At 46.5% G+C, this 19,246-nt stretch overlaps 2 long non-coding RNA genes across 2 annotated transcripts; both read right to left on the minus strand.

Annotated features, from left to right (window-relative positions):
• Positions 1-1,494: 1,494 nt before the first annotated feature.
• LOC144137662 (uncharacterized) lies at positions 1,495-5,595 on the minus strand. Its single transcript, XR_013315704.1, has 2 exons — positions 5,479-5,595; positions 1,495-5,124 (listed from the first exon to the last, which is right to left on the minus strand). It is a non-coding gene; the product is annotated as an uncharacterized LOC144137662 (long non-coding RNA).
• A 2,657-nt stretch (positions 5,596-8,252) lies between these two features.
• On the minus strand, positions 8,253-9,885 carry LOC144137639 (uncharacterized). The gene is made up of 2 exons (XR_013315698.1): positions 9,533-9,885; positions 8,253-8,327 (listed from the first exon to the last, which is right to left on the minus strand). It is a non-coding gene; the product is annotated as an uncharacterized LOC144137639 (long non-coding RNA).
• Between the last annotated feature and the right edge of the window lie 9,361 nt (positions 9,886-19,246).

Genomic DNA, 19,246 nt, shown 5'->3' on the forward strand with positions numbered 1-19,246 from the left:
ACGGATCTCCTGGCGGGTTGTCTCACCAACATGAGGTCCTGCTCAGACGTCTTCGCCTGGGAGTGGCCCTCACGCCAGCTGTGACGAGGTCCTGGCCACTTCAAAACCACGCCCCGTTCAATTCCACGTGCCCCTTCTGCCCCGCTCCTGTTGACCAGGCTACAGCAGAGCATCTGGTGTGGAGTTGCACTGCTTTGCAAAGCCTACGCGTTGTGCACATAAACACCTGCGGCCCGCGCCCCGGACGTCCGCCAGATTTCATGGCGTGGATACAAGGTCCAGATCACGGCCCCCTGCTCTGATTCCGCCGGGAATCCGGAGTGTAACTGTACATTTAATTTCCCCACAACGCTATTCTGACCACTTGCTGGAATAAAGTTTTCTCCTCCTCCTCCCCTTATGCTGAATAGCAAACTTTCGCAATAAAAAAAGTGAAAGGTACGGGTGACGGGAGGGTGCAGGAGGGCGGGAGGGACTGCAGTACCTGGATATTTTGTTTACGAATTCTCCGAAAGCCCGACTTTTGGGGGGCGTGCCTTACTGCCATTTTTTAGTTCGGCGTGGCGGCCGCTAGGATGACCGGTACCGGAAAAAGGTCCATTGCCTTGGCGCAGTAATACAGTATTCTAGGACACTAAAACTGGGCACCAATGATCACTCGGCACGCGAAAGTTGCGGTTCTATTCTCGGTGGGGGTTACGGCTCTGCGCTATTTTCGAGGCCCAACTTCCGTTTTGTTGTCGACCGTGCTTGGGCATCCTTGGTTAACAGTCCTGGATTGTACGCGGGGAGTTCGAGGACAGCATGTAGTGGTATCTCGTGCGGTCCCCGGACAAGTCCGAGAACACACGCCTGTGACCATCTTCCCAAGTTTGATTTAAATCATACATTTAAGTAATGAGTGTGCCTGTAAAACGGAAAATTAGCGGAATAAGTAAACTGAGTCTTGGCTACGTTTTTTAATATTTTGTTTTTAAGAAACACGAGCTTAGTTACTGAACTATGTTTTTGAGCGAAAGAATGGAGTAAACTGCCGCCAACTTATAAAAACTTGTATGTAAGCTGGCGCCTTGTCAGTTTGTAGCAAAGTTCCAGTAGCGCAACGGCGCTTTGGCATCTGGCGACTCCGAGCCAGAGGACTGGAGCGGCCAACCGCATACGCCATAAAGCAAGCCACAAGAACTCTGATAACTTTGCCACTTGAATATACACTTGGATGTAGGTGTCCAGAGTACAGTGATAGATGAAGACGACGCTGCCCCCCGCCTCAAACACTTTTGTCCTCAAACAACCTGTTCCCTTGGCCATTGTGAATTCCCAAACGCCTTTTGTTATTGTCAGTCTGGATGCACCTTTGCCCTGGGGCTGACAGAGTTACCACGCCTGCACTCCGACAGCTATCCACAGCAGGGAAAAAAAGAACAATTAGTAGCACCCGGGCAGTCCAAAAATATATTTGCATCCCATCATCACATGTAAACAGCCTGCACCCAATGAAATTTTTGTATTTATTTTGTTAGCATATGCATGGTGTAATCGTCACTAAAAATATTTCCGAAACCACTAAATGTGCCTGCTGTGCAGTAATGTAGGACACTTTTTACCTTACGTATACATATGCCAACATACCTATTGCTGGAACAGCAAAGGCCCTTGGGGATTGTCAAAATCGTCCGACAGTTTTCTCCCAAGACAGCTTTCAATGCCACATGGGAGTAGTAAAAGAGGTAGAGGTCTTTCTTGGACGAATACAGCTTCTTGATAAACACGGGCCCTTACATGGACACATTATACTGAAACAAAATGTGTTTCTTGTGTTTCTTGCAGAACGGTTAGAGTTGATAAACTGGCAGTGGCGCATGCCCAGTCCCACATTGCCTGCAATATACAGAAGACGTAAATACTGCATTGCACGGGCAAAATATCGCTCTGGACTCTGTCAAGCATGCATGCCGACAAAGGTTACGTATAGTGTATACTATGCTATGTACTACACTGTTCACTTGACTAAGGTTTTCATACAATAGCAACGTCCTAGCCAGTGAACACGCATTCATCACCAACACACACTCCAGGTTATTGTTGACAAGCACCCTGAAGAGAATAACTGCATGGCAGCCTGATCATGTAAACACTTCGGCACAAACACACACCTTTCATTGCTCAAGGGAAGTGTCACGTGGACTATTTATTCTACTGGGGCCCCTGCACCTACCAAGGAAGAACTTGGTTATGCTGGTGTGCAGAAAAGCACAACGAATAAAAATATTTGTTCTAGATTTTTCAGGAAGAATAGCAGTGCTGAAGACTATACAAAACAACTGCACCATCCAATACACAACTGCTCATATTTTAATACAGCTAAAGGCAAGGAACAACAAAACGCCAGCATCATAGTTCACCTTCATACCGTATCACCCTGAAGACAGAAAAAGAAAAGAAAAATTTCAACATTTCCAGAGACAAATTCAACCTACTAAATGTATTTTAGATTGGGCAAAGCACCAGTGAGACCAAATTTTACAGCAATTTGACACTACACAAACACAAGCGGCACAAAAGCAAAATACTGTTGAACACCCAATGCGTCGGCAAAAGTGGAAGGCACTGTAACTATGCACAAGATCACAACAATAAAGACAAGTAATAGGAAAAACAACCAACTGCATGTCTCCAAGAGGCAAAAGCTTCAATGTGTACACAAACGTTTTAGTGCACAACCGTTGATCTCACATGGTAAAAACTAACCTGGGTTCCTTCGGTACTACTGCGTGCTTTAGGAGAATTGAGGTCTGCTTTAAAGGGTAGAAATTAAAAGAAAATCACTGGCCCTTAAACCGAGTTACCTTCCAGAACATCTGCCTCCCCTGCGTGCCATACAAACCTTGTGTGATTAACTTGCCAGCATGACACAGGCGGGTGTTCAGGTATCGCTCTGCAACACTTCACACAACAGGCACATAATGGTTCGCAAGAGGCGAACTGTCAAACATGTGGTCATGAAGCTCCGGAAAAAGCTTTCAATGCATGAATGAACGGAGGACTTGATGCCAAAGATCGGCCAGGAATGTTTCTGATGCAAGTTGGTTTGTGTGCAGAGCCAATCGCACATGTGACTCACATTTTTTGTTTTTGCATATCGCAATGACACTCTCCGACAGGTAGCACAGACCTCCCCTACTTTTTCGCCGTATAAACGAATATGCGGCAGCTGATGGCTGTGCTGAGAATAGTGCAGCAGTACATTCTTCACATGAAAGCTTGTCCTCCAACTTAAATTCCATGTAACCAGCGACATGAGTAATCATCCTTGCTCCCCATGCAGTGATGTGGTCCACATTGATTGTGTAGTTATGGTCACTGGAAGGGACATCACTCTGCTCAATCGGTTCGTTGTCCAAAAGCCTTTTCCTCTGGGACGTTGCATGCAACACCTCTGCTCCTGATGCTCGCGCAGCACTCTTGCATGACAACACCGCTATGTTTTCAAGTGGCAGAAAGTTGCCTGTACTTGCATCAGAGAGCTCATTTTGAGCAAGCACTTTTTTTAAAAGCGGCACAAAATTTCTGGGTTGTCGGGTTGTCATTGTGGCCTCCGTGAGACCTAATCAGGCCAAAAAAAGTTCCAAATGGTCCTGACAAATGTTGTGTTCAGGCAAACATTTCAGGAGGTGTTTTTCCACCACAAGGAAGTTGTGGGGGGCAATCATGATCTGCATGCTGATCAGGAAGCCTAAAAAGCCTGTCTTTCTACTTGTCTCGACACCTTGGCGCTTTGTTGCTGGCTCCTTCAACGACAAAATATAGCTTGTTGCTTCTTGAAACATTGTTTCAACATCACGTACGTTCCTTTCATTTAACGGCTTTTTCCATCCTTTCTGGTACATACTCCTCAAATTAAGAACATCAAATATGTCGTTCACGAGTGTCAGAAATTTCTCAGTTGGTTTCGAATTCATGAATCCAGCAAGTCCTAACTCCCGACACTCGGCGAGTGCAGTGGCAACAGAGAGACTCATTACTTGAGCAGCGAGCCTTACTTTCATTGGCGGCCTTTGCCATTCTACAGGTGCTGTGCGCAGTTTGTTTGCGAAGTGCAGGCCTTCCTCCTCCTGCAGTTCGTGAAGCTGCTCGATGTAGCTCCATGCCACAATTTTTTCGTCCTTGTCCAGGTAAGCCCTTTTCGTGGCGGAAAAATTTCTGACAAGCGTGAGCATATGGCACGGGTCTGAAAAAGCAGCTAAAGGCTCCTTCGTAGCAGGGTGTGGAAATGTTGTTCTTAGACAAGTAGCATCGCTGAAGCTACATCCCAACTCCTGCAGCATGGCGATGTTGGCTGGTGCACCATCACAAGTTAGTCACACAATCATCCCCTCGCATCATGAGTACAGAGCAAGCTTTGTGTCACTAGGTTAGCACGCTGCTCCCCCATAACGCCGTCTATAAAAAGGTAGCCAAGCAGCAACTTCCACCTGCCGTTGATGGCAACAGTCATAATCACAAAAGCAGCTTTTGCCAGTGGTAAGCAGTCACTGTCGACGCCAGTGCCGATGTCTACGAACCCTTCAAAGCTGCCCCTGTTCCATTGCTTTTGCTGCCGGATGGACATTTCATCCACCATGAGACTGCAGATGGTTGGGTGGCCTTGAGCAGTGCTTCCTGAACTTTTCATCTGAAGTGCATTAAAAGCTTCAGCGGAGAAACCCGGTTGCCCATTTACACTCTCATACCACTTTCTCAGAGTTCGCGGGTAAGGCAGGCAGGTATCAAAGGCGTGCCTAACGTAACTGTATGCCCCTGGGGGAATACAAGTTCAGTGTTAGAGCAAAGGCCCTCAGCTCCGGTGGGTACTGGCTCGGCACACCTTGCCAAAGTTTGCTTTGCTGTCTGCTTTGGAAGAAGCTGCTGGTTGGCCGCGCCAAGGCTTCCTAACACAGCAGCTTGCTCTTTCAAAAGAATGTTTTGCCTAGTCAGCGTTGAAAGTACAGACTTGAGCTCAGCATTTTGTTTTCGGAGACATCGTCGGGACTCGTGGAGCCTCTTGATCGCTTTCTGAGACACCCGCTGCTCTAAGGCAAGCCGCGTTGACCGGGCTCTCAAGAAGGCATTTTCAGGTGTGTCTTCCTGGGAGTTGAAAGAACAGTTACCAAACTATCTAACTCATGCTACGCACTTGACTACAAGCGTGCATACAGCTCAGACGACTACCTTAGGTTTTATGCTTGCTGGCATGTTTTTTGGGGAAAAGAAAACAATAAAACCTTCATGCTTGTTCAAAGCAAACTACTGGCTGTCTTTTTTGTAATACTTATAGCACACAGATTATACATATCAGCATAATTTATTGCCATTAACAGTGGCACACATGTAAAGCACTCCTATCTAAAGCTAATACAAAGTTATTTTCACAAGATTATATCTGTTTCACTGAAATGGAACAGAATTAGTCATTTTCTCCATACGTGTAACCATACGTACCATTACAGATTGAGGTAGTGCCATTATGCTTGAAGCTTGTGTTTGATTTTGAAGACACCATGTCGAAGGTCGAATCACTGGCCAGAAAATTGAATCCCCCACAACCCTAGTGATACCACCATGGCGGAGGCGCTAGGTTTCATTGCGCATCCTCCGTCAGGGGCCACACTGGGCGGCGTGAAAGACGAGACGAGGCGCCGAATCCCGAATCCGGTCGGCACTTAGCGAAGCGTCGACTGGAGGAATGGCGAAGACGTGCCCGTTAGCGTGAGGAAAGGTGAAGACGTACAAAACTCTTCAGGCTAGGACGCTAGGGCGATTATATGCCCTCAGGAATGTCCCCGCGCTAGAAAAACGCAGCCCTACGCCATCATCATCATCATCGACGGAAGGTCAGCGGTGGCAGTTTTAAACACCTGACGTTCAGGAACGGTGGACGAGCCCTACTGCGCATGCGCCAACTAGACATTAAAAAACAAAGAAAGCGACTTTTTTTTTGCCGGATGTGACGTCATAATTAAAAAAAATGGCAGCTGTTGTACGTTTACTTTGCTGCGATCTTCTCGGCGTGATTTTTGTCTGCCGTTGCAGCGGTGCATGGGTGTTCGGCTTGCGATTGTGATAAGGGCGCTCTCAAAGAACTTCTGGAGAGCGCTCACGGTGGTGTGCAGCGTGTGATTGAGACGCTGAGTGTGTGCGGCCGCCTTATTTGCGCGTAGTGCGTTACGACGGTGAACACGGGCGTTCTGCATAGGACGATGCTATATGTACTACGTAGTGAAGTCCCACCGGAAATTGCTATACGCACTACCCATATAGCGCCATCTATGAGGCGTTATCAGAAACGCTCCCGAGCTTGCTTGGTGGCGGGCTGACGCGACCTCCGTACGAACGGCAACGTACCTTTTCGGTTTCCTCCATGCTTTTCGGTCACGGCAAAGTTTGCGCTGTAGTCATGGGCGTGAAATAGATTATGGCTGCCCACAGGGTCGTTTACGACGCGTTTGAGCTTTTCATCGAGGCAGGAACAGAAATTACGCGGGCAGCTGGTGCACAACATACGGTTGATACGGTGTTGATCAACATATCGTATGTTGGGTCGGGCCGGCCGAGTCATTTTTTGTTTATTTTATTTTTGAGTTTTGTATAAGCAAGTATGTGTAGCCCGAAGCTGTTCATTCCTGGGTATTTCCAACTCTCTAAATAATAACCCACGGCGGCTTTATATCGCCTTAATAAGATTTCTCAGGCGCCAGATAGCTCAGATCTCGCATGGTCTCTCATGGCTGCAGGGGGTACAATGCATCGGGTTCGATTCCCGGCAGCCAAGGCTGCGTTGAATCTACGATGAAGGCGAAAAATTACTGTGCGTACCCGATGTTTCGATCAACACTAAAGATCCCTGAGTAAGATGTCTACAACGCTGCCCCGTGCCATCTTAGCGCGTTGTGGTTTCGGCGGCGCACAAAAATCCTGTTTTAATTGACTACGCAGCAGTCAACTAAAGCATGTTCTACAGGAACTCCTCAGTACAAACGGGAGAACGTGCACCTGTGCTCATATGTGTTTGTAGGACTGACAGCTCTCTTTATACCTTTCTCTCTCTCTTTCTACGTTATCCTATCACTCCCCCTGTACTTCCCTTCCCCTGCACTGGGTTGTATGCAGGTGAGCTCTCTGTCGCGATCAAAATATCCCCAGTGAATTTCCTTTTTTTTTTCCCGTCGCAAACCACGACCACCGCACCTTGCCTCGAGCTGTTAAAGTTGGCTTTTCCGCATGGCGGTTAAGCTGTGCAAGAAAGTCACCGGGGCTAAATGTGATAGTAAGAAACGCTTCTGATGTAAAGCAGCTCATCCATAGTCTTTAAGAAACGCTTAGGACACATTCTTTAGCAGTGTGACCTTTAAAAGTTTCACACCCCTCCTCCCACTCGGCCTTCTTTTGGTAAATAAAGGCGGTTTCAACATGCAGACACAGGAAAAGGAAACAGGAAGATGTATAGAACTTTTTTCTTTCACGCACATAATGTTACATGCTAGCAGTGCCATTTGTCCACCACGTTTTACTTTGTGCATTGTAGCAGTTTCTTGCCAAGATCCAAAGACTCGCTAAAAAAATTTCACATCACGAATGGTAAAAAAAATTATCTCTCTAAATTATGTGGAAGCAATGCCCATCTCTTCATTGTTGACACTTTCTAGTTTATCAGAGCTGCTGCAGCCAAGCGTCATGTTACATTTGTAAACTAGAAAATACAGGAAAGAGGCCATTTCTAAGCAGAAGGAATTATATTGATTAGCATCTGCGTTGTTTGAATTGTGTTTTCCAACTGGCAGGGCAATTGCTATTATTTCTGTGCACATAAGATGTCCACGATTTTGCTCCAGTATGTGACTCTTAGGTGGTTACATGCTGATAAAAGAATTCTGTGCTATCTTCATTCATACACTGCAACTCGTCCGTGCTCATGGTGAGCACGCAGGGTGCACGTGTGACGCTTAGCATGGTAAACGTCAGGCGACGTCTGCTCAGTTGTAACGAGAATATGTCTACTCCAGAATGCTTAAATAACTGAATCAATCGTGAAAAACAGTCAACTCAAAACAACCTGAAAAAAAGAAGCACCCTCCACCCTAAACGAAAAAGAAGACAAGAAGAAACGAGTTAACTATTTTACATTGTTTTCAGGTTATCCAAAAATAAGTCTCCATGCAGAAGGTCAAAGAAAGACTGTTGTTTCTTACACTTTCAAGAACACATCAACACTGCCATTGTTTTACAATATAAAGTAAATTTTTATTACACCATATCCTCAGCTTCAGGTGGTGTTGTCCTTTCTGGGTGACCTGTAAAACCAAAGGTGCAATATAATTAGCAATACGGCTGTGCTCCTTATATACATGATAGAAATAGAGCAAAAAAAAAACATACATGGCAAAACCCAGGACCTTTGTTGCGTTGTTTCTTCATTTTGTGTTATTTTTTGTCCTACTGGCCCAATTTCAATTCTTGAAACCAACTTTCGTGAAAAACCTATTGAGCATGATTTTCCATACCAACTCTTATTACATGAAATGGCTGCACAATACTTTTTGCCTGAATGTAAATGTGGCTAAGAAATTTCTTCATTATTATTTTGAAGCAGCCAGTTTTTACTGACAGTCACAGAAAATCGGGGCAGATGGTGCAGAACTGTATGCGACGTACGACACAGTGTGAAGTGGTGTCCAATTTTTTTGCAAATCACTTGTTAGCCCAACTGGAACCACACCACCTACAGAAGCTTTAGTAGTCTTTGACATAGCCTTATAAATTGACGTGAACCAATTTATCCCTCAGTTAGAACTGATATCCTTTTTTTGCTGCTTGGTGCTGTTTACAGTAAGAACCACATTTTTTTAGGAAAAAGGAGAACGTATACATGTTCCCCCCCCCCCCCCAAGCTACCCCAGCACTTGCACCCTCCCCCATGCCCTCTGCCTCTTCCTTCGTGAAACTGGATTTGCCGGCCCCCTCAGGATAAAATTGATAAAATCCTGCTGACGCCCATGCTTATACATAAGGCCGAAGTGGTTCTCAATGCATAAATACGAGGCTGATTCAAAGAGAAACGATAAGAAAAAAGGGCACGGGTGCCTTCATGGTCTGTCCCACAACTTTCACTACAACTTGGAACGATATTTTGGCCCTGAGAAAGATATACGCCTCCATGCCTATTCGGCACTAGGAAGCGGATCCAAGCATCAGCACTGACTCCCCCCATCTCCTATCATTACTAATAGCTTGACACTTGTTGATTAAAAAAGTGCTTGTCCTTATGCAACGACATTTAACGAGGCGAGGGGAAACGCGCTGAAGGCATACAATACGCGTTCGCACCGTTCGGTTGCACGGGCAGGCTGAAGGACCCACGAGACGTGCATGCATGCTCACGCATCGGCTGGAAAGGCTGGTGAAGGAAACGTAAGCTCGGTGGTCGATGCGGGTCTCCTACTTCAACATCAGTAAAGCAAGCGTTACGGGACAAACCAACGAGGCCAGAAATACCTACCTTCAGATTGGCCAAGCCGTCTTCGAACCACTGCGGTGTGTTGACGGCGCGATCGGGAAGTTGCCACGCCAGCTTGACGGCCCTGGCGCGAATCGTGTGCATCAGCCCGGCCCACGACTCAATACTTGCGCTTTATTACCGTGATTTGCCGCAACAAGATTGGTGGCACCGATCCATCCATGGATCGGTCAAAAGCGACGAAAAGCAGCCATGTCGACCGTCCGAACGCTTGAGACCACGTACGGTAAAAAACATAAAAAAAGTGTTCCTGACAGCACCCATAGATGGCGCTATATGGGTAGTGCGTATAGCAATTTCCGGTGGGACTTCACTACGTAGTACATATAGCATCGTCCTTCTGCATAAGTTGTGCCGCCTCGATTTGCGAGAGTGATGAGTGCGCTCGCGACAAGCTTCTGCGCTGCATTTTATTAGAGCACCGTGTTGAGGCCGCTGGGCGTTTCGTCTCCGATGTGCGAGTGCGCGTATGCCTTCAACATCAAACGGCGGTGCTATCATGGCCAGCCGCGAGCGATCGTTCGCACGAAACTCTTGTCGCTCACCACACGGTCATTGACTAAGAAATATCAAGACAAGACTATTGCGACCGGCCAGCCACGAGCGATCGTTCGCACGAAACTATTGTCGCTCACCACACGGTCGTTGACTAAGAAATAACAAGACTATTCCGACCTACAGGCTACAAAGGTGATTCCTGCGCGTCGCTTTGGTTCGTCGAACCCCGTGTCTTGTAATCGCTGCGTGCTGTCATAAGCTCTTGACATTATATTCAGGAGGTCATGGTCCTGCTGCATATTCTTAAATCACTGCAGAGGACTCTTGGCGCGCAGAAATGAAAAGTTTGTAATTATCCACGTTAGTTTCGTTGGTCTCCAGAGGGTTGCTTTCCTGACGAGCGTATTGATGCGTATATCGCGGTATGGGAGCTGTACAAATGTGTTGACGGATGTGGACGGGCACACTTTGTAGCTGTTCTTGGGGCGCTGGATATACGAGGAGTTCAAGGGTGTCTCGTCTGGTAGGTGGTTGAGGCGGGAGGTTTGGGAGTGATGGTAAGCTTCGTGCAGTTTATCTAAGGTATTATGTACTTCCAGTTCGACCAACTTGCACGTGGGTGTCGAGAGGGCACTGTTCGGTCCGTGAAAATATTTATTTCGCCCACCACCATATTTGGTGCCCGTTTGTGCTTCTGCGATCAGCCTTCGTCGTGTTCTGCTTGAGCGTACACAGTGACAAAGTTTGATAACCGTAGCGGGACCCCGCACGACATGCGGCAGTGGGCCAAATTAACATTCTCAAATGCTATTTCCATAACACTGTTGGACACGAATTCTTGTAACTTTGTTCCTCCTGTGGCTACACAGCCCGTCACCATGATGCACAGCATATACTGAAAGTCACGTAGTTTGTTGTTCCTATTTCAATGTATCTTGATGGTACATAGGGCAGACAAGGCCCTAACAGGCGGTGGTGGGAGCATGCCGCATTGGTGACGACTTGAACAGAAACCGATTTGGTGCTCCACTCCAAGACTCAATGCACGCCAGGTGGCTGCATGCCAGAATTTGATACGACGAGAGTGCTGAAGTTGTATGGCACAAAACAGGAACGAGAAATCTTTGAGGCCTATGTGATAAAGGTGGGAGACAGATGCACTATAGAATACTGAATAATTAGTGTGAAGTGTGCAGCAGCTGTAATTGCTTTTTATACATGTGGTGTTAAAGCAGTGTCACATGAGGGTTTTGTTTACTTTGTAATCACTCTCAGAGGGAAATGAAGCTTCGTTGATGAAGCTTTCCTCTATCCTTTCCTTGAGTCATGCCTGACATTTGACCAAAATTTCCAAGATGAAGTCTCAACTAACCTGCATAGCCACCTTCATTCAGTTCACTGTTTTGATGCATATTTAAGCACAAAACCCTGGGACGTCTGCCATTAATCACTCATAAAAAACCCTTGATGCCCGCCACACTCACCACTACCACTTCCACAACTTTGCAAAAAACAGATGCAAGCACAGCCATGACAGATTCCACCGTGCTTCCCAGTAAGCATGTCCCTTTATCAAGAAGGATGCATCACACCTCAAGTACACTACGACGCATACAAAAGCTAGTGATCATCTACCTCATCTGGACATCACGCCTTTCTACAAGGGAATGAGGCGGCACACACTGCTGCCCTCAAATTTACTAGCCACGGATTCGTAGAAAGCAGAAAAGACCTGCCAGATTCCCTCGCGAACCTCTAAGTCCAAAGCCGTTTTACAGATGCCTACAAACCCACACATACTACAACACAACATATTACCCAACACGTGCCCCTATGAATGCCCACCCTGCAAAGGAAGGAAGGAGAGAGAGAGAGAACAAACACTTATTTCTAAGTCCAGGTCCTAATTTGCAAGTTCAATTTACCGGATCCGCGTAGTACTCCTGAATGCCTGGTCCTAATTTGAAAGTTCAATTCACCGGATCCACGTAGTACTCCAGAATGTCCGTGCGGATCCGGTGCACGTGTTTGTAGAGAGCTTCCTGGGCAGCCTAAATGTTCACTGTCGGCGGGGGAGACAGCCAGAGCTCCCAGGAAGTGATGAAAGTGAGGGATTGGGTAAGAGATGGTGGGGTGAAGTCCCAATTAGAATGAGGGACGGATGGGTAGAAAGAACACCTGGGGCAGGAAGGATGGCCAGGGCGCCGATAGATGCGGTGAAGAATGTGATGGGAGGGGAGTGAAGAGGTTTAAGCCTGTCGAATGAGGCACGCAGCCTCACGAGTTAGACAGGAACTGGGGGGTGGGTACAGGGTGCGTGATAGGCATTGGGCGTTTAATTGGTAATGGTGGGAAGCGCGGTGTTGAGTACGAACCGTCGGCGGGTGGTACAAGGTTGGCCAGGACATGGGCGGACCTGGGAAAGGTACTCGGGTGAGCGCGTCTGCTAAGGCGTTTCCGCACATGCCAGCGTGGCCAGGAACCCAAACCAGTGTGAAGCGTGGCCAAGGATTCGATGCAAGTATCGAAGTGACGAAATCAGTGGTGTGTGGGTGGGTCTCATGGTTAGCGAAATTACGAAGTGCTGACTGACAGTCGGAGAAGATATATACTGGCGTGGTGGTAGGAACATTAAGAGTAGCATGCTCTATTGCAAGGGCAATGGCGTATTCTTCGAGGGAGGTCGAATCCGGTGGAGGAAGAAAGGAAAGCATAGCAGTGTTTAAAGAAGGGAGTAGGAGAAATGAAGCCATGCCCATTGAGTTTGAGGGTATGTAGGAGATAGTAAAGGGAAGACAGAGCGGTTAAGCATCCAATCAACTGCACCCAATGCTTATCAGTGATTTCAAAGAAATGCGTCAAACTTGCATGAAACACCTTACTGCATTTTTAACTATCGTTCATGAAATTATTTGTGTAAATTATACACTTATACTCAAGTGACCAGGCAGTATATTTGAAGGTGTGTGAACATTCGCAACTTAGAATACTGTGCGAGTACTTTTTGATATTCGATTTGCAGCTCTGTTTCAAATATTTGAAATTTACAAATAGTAGAGGAACGAATGTTTGCTCTATCTGAAGATGTGCAAACTTTCAAGCTTCACTACATGGTAAGACCTTGCGGGTTGGTTTTTCTGCATGACACCGAAGCCGTGCCAAAAGCCTAATGCAGAAGCCTTGCACCAAGCAAGTGTTCACTAACTGTGCTGTATGTTAGGTCAAGTGCCACACTACAAAAGCAAAATTTATAATCTAAAATAGCTTTCCTATAAATATAATAGCAGAAGTGAGAAATAAAACGTTATTGCTGGCTTGTTGGTGAGGTCCCACCGGCAACTAGCATGCGCAGCTTCCTTTCAATCATTGAGGAGAGGGGGGGGACTGCTGCCTATCATATTAAATATGCCTAATATGCTTACTGTGTTCACAGCATTTTGAGGAGCCCATATTTCTTTATCTCAATATATGCAAAATTCTTGTTGCACTGGTTTGCATGTCTATGTTTTATTTTCTCTGTTACATTAAATTTTTTGTATGTCAAGCGCAAGTACCTGAACAGAGATGTGTCTAGTTCTGACTGCCTAAGCTGTCTTTTTTGGTGTAGTTATGTTTTATACACTCTAGAAACACCAAAACAAAGATAGTGTGGTTTGAAAATATTCAATTCGCAGCCAGCTTTTACTATTCGTATTCAAAAATATTTTATTGAATTCACAGCCAAGTTTAACTTGTGTTCAATTCACAGACGCAAAGTTGATAATCACACACCTCTAAATATATATACAAAAGGTAAGTTGTCGTTTGTAGTGACAAGAAACACTCAGCTGCAGTGGCGTCGCTAAGGGGGGGCCGGGGGTCCCTGGGCCCCGGGTACCAGCCCCTCGGTGAAGGGGGGGAGGTGCCACTTGTGCCCCTACAATGTGCAATGCTGACGTCGAAAACTGGAAGACAACTGTAACGAGACCAAAGCTTTGTCCTGTTCAATTTACGTCCCCACCAGTCTATTCAAATTTGTTTCCTGGTACAATGGAAGAAAGCGAGGAGAATTTTGGCATCCAGGAATGTCGCGGTAGTCGAGGATGGGTGCGGCTTAGGAGTTAATTGGCTGCAGGGTGAGCGGAGGCAAACAAGGAACGATTCCTGGAGAGGGGGTGCGTCGGTATACGACTGCGACGCTCGGAGGGGTGTAGCGAGCGAGCTTGCTTTCCAATGGGACAACAGGGGCCTAACAAAGCCCCTTCATCACGTCCAGGACCACTGTTGGGGCGGCGGACGAGATCAGTAGGGGGGAGGAGTGAAGGGGGAGGCATCCAAGCCTACGAGACTTTGGTCATGTGTCCTCGGCGGTTATTTATGTGACTTTTTTTACGCACATCAGATGTTGTGTACGGGTCATGGTGAATGTTTAGCATTTTCTGGAGTCTTCGCAGTGACGCGTTGGAGACCATGTACCCCGGTCCGGTTGTCATATTTTCAGAAGGAAACAAAGGTGAAAATGACCTGAAAAAAAAAATATGGGGAAGATTGAATCTTGAGGAAGCGGGGACTGATAATTAAAACGAAATGAAAGTAAGTGTGAAACATGCAATGAAGGTTGGTGCGGGGGAGCTAACTGTACAAATTAAGCCTGTGTTGGGAGGAGGGGTGGGAGCTCAGGTGTCCAACATTAGGTGAGACAAATGGGTTGTCGCGATTTCCCCTTGGTTGCACCCGATTCCTTCAGTGCTTGCACTAACCAACCAATTCGCAATTTAAGCAATTGCAAAGGATCTGATATCGGGTGTTGATAGCTCATTTTTTATGTCGTTGACTTTCCTTCATCGTGCCCAGTGACGCAGCCAGCACATGGCAATTGTACGAAGATGGCATTATATGGAAGGGGCGTATCCCATGCGGCCCCGTGTATGTAAACTAAAAGAACGGACGAGTAGCTTGTTGAACAAATTATGCAAGAAATAGAACAGTTATGTAGGCATTAATTTTATTTACCAAACTTTTAATCAGGTAAATCTACGTTTTTTTATTTCATTCCCCTGTAAGTTAAGAGCAATATAAATGAGTATCTGCGTTGCGCACATAAATAAAGCGGATAGCCGTGTGTTCATGTTCTTTCCATTTTACCATGGTTTCCGAGTGACCGTCCCAAGGAGTTCTAAGTGAAGAAATAGTTGAAGCTGATGACCTAAATATTTTGCTCTGGTAGGTTCATCATCTAGGTGGAGGGTGAGAAAAAAAAGGACAGGACAACGAAATTAAGTGCATAACAAAAAGTTAAACACCAGGTACGTCACCCACTTTCTATCATTAGGCATTCGATCCGCTGAGTGCTCCCATCTCGGAACATGGTCGGGAGACCACACGATAATTGAGGTGGGAGTGAGGGGCAGTTTCTGTGTTAGTGAAAGCGTTCTGCTGAGTGCTTTGTGAACATTACTAGAAAAAAAATTTTGAAAAATTTTGAAGACTGTGCGACAAAGGACAGGACGCCCGGTGTCGTATACAAGATTTTTGAGCTGAGTGCCCCTCCGCATGCAGTGGGGAGGAAAAATCTACTGGAACAACTCAGGCAGCACAACGACGACGTCTGGCTCCAAAACATCAGACCGCAAAAGAGACTTCGGTGAAACACTCCAGAAGCGTGACCAACTGGAGGAAAAGTTGCAAAGAACATAAATCCTTCCCTACGAACCCTCCACTTGTGTACATGCAGGCACCGCGCTCCACAGCGAAGCACTTTGTGAGTGACTGGCGCTACAACGCGACCCCAGTCACCCCTGAAGGAAGAGGGAATCGAGATGGGTCCCAAACGTCTTGTTCTTGGTTATTACTTTTGGTTGGAGAGGGCGATATTATTTCCTCAGCTACTGGGAAAAGGTTGTTTCATCTAGGATCTGTCTTGAGCTAGTCGACTGTACAACGACGTCAATGAAATTGTCACCAACAAATCGGGATGGGCGCGACCGAACGGTTGTGACCCAGCGTGTGGCGCTGATACACTCGGGCCCGTACAAATCTGATATTTTACTCAAGAGTTCGTAACCTCCTTCGATTCAGATTTCCTTCATTGACTAGTGGCTGCTTCACTGGTAAGCCCGAACCTCACATTTTATACTTTATACTGTGTTCGTTTTCCCAAAACGCCAATGTCAATTAACTTATTTGCAAATGTGTGGTGGAATCTTTTTACAACGTACGAAAGGAAACGACAACATTGTCGCAGACAAACATCCACACGACTAGCCGTGCACTGGCCGCTTAGACGACTCATGTACGGCCAGTCATCTCTTTCCCCGCTAAATGCTCCCTTTCTATCTGCTTCCATTCTCAGTAATCACATAACCATAGAAATAGAGACCCGACAATGTATCTATTTCAAACGTACTGAAATTCTCACTTAGAGAAATTTCCAGCAGTCGCATGCTGCCACAGAGGCTGCCTTTAGTGACAAACGGGCAGGCGCAGGCGGTTTTTCCTAATTTATGGGGCGGCCGTTTCCTTCACATTTTATACCACTTGTCCTGCACAATACTTGGAAATAGCTTTTTTTTAAGTCCGGCTGTTGTTTATTTGCTGGGACAACTTCTATTTCTCCCCCAGCCTTCTTTCACCAGGCTCCGCCTGTGGTCCTTCAAGCATAATTTGTTCAAGGTGTGTTCCTAGACACAGGAAAATTGATGCGAATGAAGCGACTATTTGTCTTGCATGTGTTGCCTTTAAACAGCCCTATCATTGCTGGCCACCCTCCTCCAGGCCCGCGGGACGTCTGCATGATTTAGTCAACACAGCGGGCTGCAAAGCTTTCCAAACGCCTCTGGCGACCACCTTATAATAAGTGTCGTTGTCTGACGAGGCCCGAGACTCTCTCACACCTCCATTGCTCTTGCAGGCATCCATTCGCTTGGTATCGGCTGTAAGATGTGGTACTCTCACACTGCCGCATATCAGCCTTTACTTTTCCCCTAACCTACTTTGGTTTGGCACATTACACCCTGTGCTGCCGCAAGTAGCTCTTGGCCACTCCTTTCTCGGCTGCTAATGGTGTTTTCGTGCTCACGAGTGACACACCATAATGCTCCTTACTGGTAGGATTTTTATCGATGCCTAATTCACTGAAAAGGTCAGTGTTGTGTATCAAGATCTGCACCAGAGTCGTCGTCTGGGGTTCTCTAAACCAAGCTCGTGTAGCTATTATTGCCTAAATAACACACGGCTTCTTATCTTGCTGCTTACTTTTCTAATATATTGCCAGTTCTTATAAATAACTACACATCAAGTATCCTGTGGCTTCATTTCGCATCGCATGTCGCATATTATGCATGCTTGCATTGACGTTTCGAAGCCCATGCATTCAGTAGCTGTAAAATTTTTTTTTTACATTGGTATCCAAATGAAAGACAAAATTTGTCGAGACCAATCGCTCTTGTCGCGCGATGAGAGCAATGCCAAGTGACAATAGTGACAGAAATCGCTTTTGGTAGCTTTAGTCGCAAGTGTGAACCAGCGTTCATATGCTAACAAGAGAAGACATTAATATTATCAATAATAACAATAACACTAGTTTTATTATTAATCATTGTTTTGTATATGTGAGGGGGAGACAAATTTTCTGGGCCTCGGGTGCAAGTTTACCCAGCAACGCCACTGCTCAGCTTCCATTGCCATCACTGCTGGAGAGAGAAAACTGACAAGCAAAACCTCATCCCTGACTAATTTCAGTTTTAAGTTGTAGTGGTACTTTTGTGCTGTTCGACAAGCAATCACTTATTTGCGGTAAGATTGCTGCAGGCAAGTCCTCAGTCACGCTAAACACAGAAGAAATGAACTTGAAAGCATTGCACATCATAAGATCTGTTCCTAAAAGTACCAACTGAAGTACAATATTGTTCTTCGGCATGTGACAGCACACATCAAGGGCATATTGGGTGAACTGTCCAGCATCTGTTGAATGCATTGCATTGTACCAGCTTGAACGTGCCTTAGAAGGGATAATTTTAAAAGCGGTAACTTGAGAGGGCCCACGAAAAAAAAAAAAATGCTTAGCACCAGGGCTAAGTGCAACTAGTTAATATTTTCTCATTCACTACTTGAGGCCTGGATGTGGATTAAGGCTTGGTTCCTACAGCCGGTAACAACAACAAAAAAAAAAAAAAAACTTTTGTCCTGTGCGCAGCCCTACCTCCCACCGGGCTGCACGTCCTATTATCAGCTGGCTTAAGGTTTCAGACCAACAAAGTGATTAGCAGACAGATTATGGGAGTTACTACACCTTCGCAATGGTGAACATTACCTGCCTGCCTCACGACTCCGAACACACAATTATACCTTCGCACAGGTTAACTCCGTTGTACTGGGACAAAAACACAGCCCTGTGGTCTACGTAGAAGTGGTCTACGTTTGCAGTGGCTAGCTTGGTTACGATGGGAGTGGTCATGCGCCATCCCAGTGCCCTCGTCTGACCGGCGTTGCTGCCTCTCGCCACGCTACGTAGGCGGCGAAACGCCCAGCGGCCTCAACACGGCGCTCTAATAAAACACAGTGCAGAAGTTCGACGGGAACGCACTCATCACTGTCGTAAATCGAGGCGACAGAACTGATGCAGAGCGCCCGTCGTCACCGTCGCAACGTACTACGCGAAAATTAGGCAGTCGCACACACTCAGCGTCCCGATCACACGCTGCACACCACCGTAAGTGCTCTCCAGAAGTTCTTCGAGAGCACCTTCGTCACAATCGTAAGCCGAACACCTATGCACCGCTGCAACGGCAGGCAAAAATCACGACGAGAAGAGCGCAGCGAAATGACCGCGCAACAGCTGCCATTTTTTTTTAACCATGACGTCACATCCGGCAAAAAAAAAAAAGTCGCTTTCTTTGTTTTTTGATGTCTAGTTGGCGCATGCGCAGTAGTGCTCGTCCACCGTTCCTGAACGTCAGGTGTTTTAAACTGTTTGTCTGGACGGTTACGGCAGTTACGGGCCCGTAGAAGATGCGTGCACGGTGGTCGTGTTAAGACCTGTTCATCAAAATCTTTCAGTGTCGCCTTAAAAGAACGGCGTCGTGTTTCTGCTGCTGGCCTCGTCCGACATGGGTTCGTTAGGTAGCCCGGAGCGTGGCCCGGAGTTCAAGGCCGTGGCGGGGCTGGTCGGTGTTTATTCGTTGTTGTAATTCATTTTCATGTCGCTTTGTTTCAGAATTG

Source organism: Haemaphysalis longicornis, unplaced genomic scaffold (assembly GCF_048455015.1).
Source record: "Haemaphysalis longicornis isolate Haplotype H1 unplaced genomic scaffold, Haemaphysalis longicornis Haplotype H1 scaffold_43, whole genome shotgun sequence".
Taxonomy (NCBI): domain Eukaryota; kingdom Metazoa; phylum Arthropoda; class Arachnida; order Ixodida; family Ixodidae; genus Haemaphysalis; species Haemaphysalis longicornis.